At 39.4% G+C, this 3,200-nt stretch overlaps 1 long non-coding RNA gene across 1 annotated transcript; it reads left to right on the plus strand.

The window, feature by feature from the left end:
- The first annotated feature begins 517 nt into the window (after positions 1-517).
- On the plus strand, positions 518-2,520 carry LOC148216120 (uncharacterized). Its single transcript, XR_015796031.1, has 4 exons — positions 518-553; positions 971-991; positions 2,124-2,164; positions 2,408-2,520. It is a non-coding gene; the product is annotated as an uncharacterized LOC148216120 (long non-coding RNA).
- Positions 2,521-3,200: the final 680 nt, after the last annotated feature.

Here is a 3,200-nt window from a genome sequence, read left to right on the forward strand (position 1 = left end):
CAGCCCATAAAGTTTAAATGAATGTTTCCAACCAGCAGGTTTTGTATCACGTGTCACCCTCTTAGATGTTTTGCTGCAGTGTGGAATCAAGAATAATATCTCTGCTGTTCCTCCACCTCCCTTCTTGCTGTGGTATTCGTGCCCTCCCCTCCCCCCCTTAATACCTGAGTGAAGAATGCACAAGTAAGAAATATGCACAAATACAGGTATTTTCTCAAAATGTATTCGCTTTTCAAAATCCTGAAAAAAAATTCAGACAAATTCCAGATGAATATTCATTTCCTTTTAAGGAATATGTACCAACATTTTCACTACTTTGATCCTGGAGTAATTACTTTTTTCTTGTTCTGGTTCCTCAGGAAAAGTCAGCCTAGCAATCCCAGGCAAGTACTCCTTTCATACAAATTGCTCTAAACATTTACTTTTATCCCAAAACTTGTTCTCCCCCAAAACAAATAAACCTTCCAACTTTTTACACTAACTTGAACACTGATGAGAATTTTCTGTTTTTCTTTTGCAGACTTCTCGGAAATGTTCTCGAAAAGGACCCTAAGTAAGGATTTCTTTTGTCAATTTTGCATGTTTTATTACTCTAATACAGTGTTTTTCAACCTTAGCAACTTTAAGATGTCTGGACTTCAACTTCCTGAATTCTCCAGCCAGCATGCTAGCTGGGGAATTCTGGGAGTTGAAGTCCAAGTGCCTTAAAGTTGCCAAGGTTGAGAAACACTGCTCTGATCTATGAGCAACATCTCATTTTTCTTTTGCAGTCTATTAATACCAAGCCAAAAGCTCCATTTATAGAAATTAGTATCCCTTCTAAGAACATTTTTATTATGTTAAAATCCAAGTAATTTCTGGTTTCATTCTTAGCCTTCTATATTTAAGACTTCTTTAACAAATGATTTATGATGGAAAGACCTTTCACAGTATGTTGGTACAAAGGTAACACCTGCTCTTCTTCTTTTAGCCTCAAGATGCAGCTGGGCTAGTGAGTAATTTCTCTTTTATTACCAGAGAAATATTTTTGGGTTAGTTTAGCTGCTTGGGGAACAATAGATATCGGTATACAGGTAGAGAGCCAGTTTGGTTCAGTGGGTAAGACACTGGGCTAGAAATGGGGAGACGGTGAGTTCTAGTCCTTCCTGAGGCACAAAGCCAGCTGGGTGAACTTGGGTCAGTCACTCTCTCAGTCCTAGGAAGCAGACAGTGGCAAACCATTTCTGAAAAACCTTGCCAAGAAAACTGCAGGGACTAATCCAGGCAGTCGCCAGGAGTCAAAAAGGCAGGAAGAAAAAATACAGGTAGTCCTCATTTAACAGCCACTCGTTTGGTGACTGTTCAAAGTTACAACAGTGCTGAACGAGGGGTACTTACAACTGGTACGCATAGTTGTGGCCAGGGCAGTGTCCCACGGTCACATGATCGCCATTTGCAACCTTTGCTTGCCGGCTTCTGACAAGCAAAGTCAATGGGGAAACCAGCAGGGGGTCACAAATGACAATCATGTGACCGCGGGATGCTGCAACCGACAGGATTCGCCTAACAATGGCAATTTGAACTGCCTCAACTGCCTTTTTAAGTCAGCACGGTCCCATGATATTGTGCCTTACGACTGCATCGCTTAGCAACAGTTTCTGGTCCCAATTACTGTTGGTAAGTGAGGACTACCTATAGTGCTGATTTGATTCCTACGCTCTGAAAATTTCACTCAGGTTTCCTTAGGAATTACTAGTCAGAATGACTTTGCCATTCTAGTCTTCCAAACAGATAAAAACAAGATAGTTTGTTTTTCAAGAGTTAAATGCCGATAACCATATGCTGGTTTCTCCATGAGTGCAGATGCACAGGATCGGTATGATGGCAGTTGCAGAGGATGGAAGGTCCATGTGGACTGTGCATTGCCTCAATTATATCTCTCATCACTTCTGAAATAGTCCAAAGGCTGCTCTACAGAATATTCTAGGGATGAATCAATTTACCAAGTAATGGAATGCAATTACTCCCCATCGCATCCATTGTAGCAATTAAGCAATAAACTTTTCCTAGTAACATCCAGAAGAGAATGAACACTCCAGTTGTTTAGCACTTGCTGAATTGCTTATCTGCTTTTATTTTTCCAGGCAATGTAAATCAAAGCTTCTCACTGAGAAAATGGACTCTGGTGGGTATGGAAGATTTGCTCTGCTTTAGTAGAGATTTACATTGTGCAGATTTCTCCCAGGACTTTACAACAACTTGCTTTCAGATATGTAAATTATTTGGGGTCATTGTCACTGAGGGTAAGGGGAGGGTGAAGGCAAAATTCTGAAATATTAGCTGCCTTACTACTATGGATGTGTGAGAGTCAATTGCATACCCTTTTTATGCCAAATATTTCACATTCACTCATCTTGTTTTTTTCTAGATCCACCAACTGCATTTGCTGAGAATAAAATCTAGAGCCTCCTCCCAAACTTTCTCTTTCCACTTTTCATAATTTCTTCTTCATCAAGGATCAAAGGGGACCTGCAACTTTCTTCTGACAAGGGCTCCAGCAGTTATATTTCTGTTGATCTGGGTGTACTTTCTCTTAATTGTGAATGCTGGTTGTTCTACAAAAATAAACATTTACAAATATATATGTGCAATATTATCACGGAGTGTTGTCTTTATCATTGTGCTCTGAAAAGGATCATTTTTCCAATATTATAGGGAGGTTCAGGCCACATTAATGCTTTGTTGATTCTGATAAATGAAAACCTGATTACAAGCCCATCATCTAAGCATACTTTGAGCTTAATGCCACAACCATAATTAATCCGTGTTTCTGTTATGCTTCTTTAGGCCACAGTCTCTTATAGGCTTGATAGATATGTTAAGTGACTTCCCTGATGTAACCTTGAAATCCTTAAGAAGTGCTAAATATGACTCCCCCTAGTGATCCTTCCACATTGCTCCCAGGCCCTCTTTGATCTCAGAGGTGAATAATTACATTCTTATTCTATGTCCAGAAGACAGTTGCTTATCCCCAATTTGTACGTAAAGAAAAGTCTACGTACCTTACCAGTAATAGGAGATGGGGAAATGCCTTGTGTTTAATCTCTCCTTTTTTTGAGTAACTGGATAATTTAATGTTTAACAATCTGGCTCCAGTATTCATGGAAATGTAGACTCATCTTTGCATACTTATTTTTAATCATTTATGACAGGCATTTACA

Source organism: Python bivittatus, unplaced genomic scaffold (assembly GCF_059951505.1).
Source record: "Python bivittatus isolate LINGU-HERP-01145 unplaced genomic scaffold, Pbiv_v1 ctg000310_np1212, whole genome shotgun sequence".
In the NCBI taxonomy this organism is placed as follows: Eukaryota; Metazoa; Chordata; class Lepidosauria; order Squamata; family Pythonidae; genus Python; species Python bivittatus.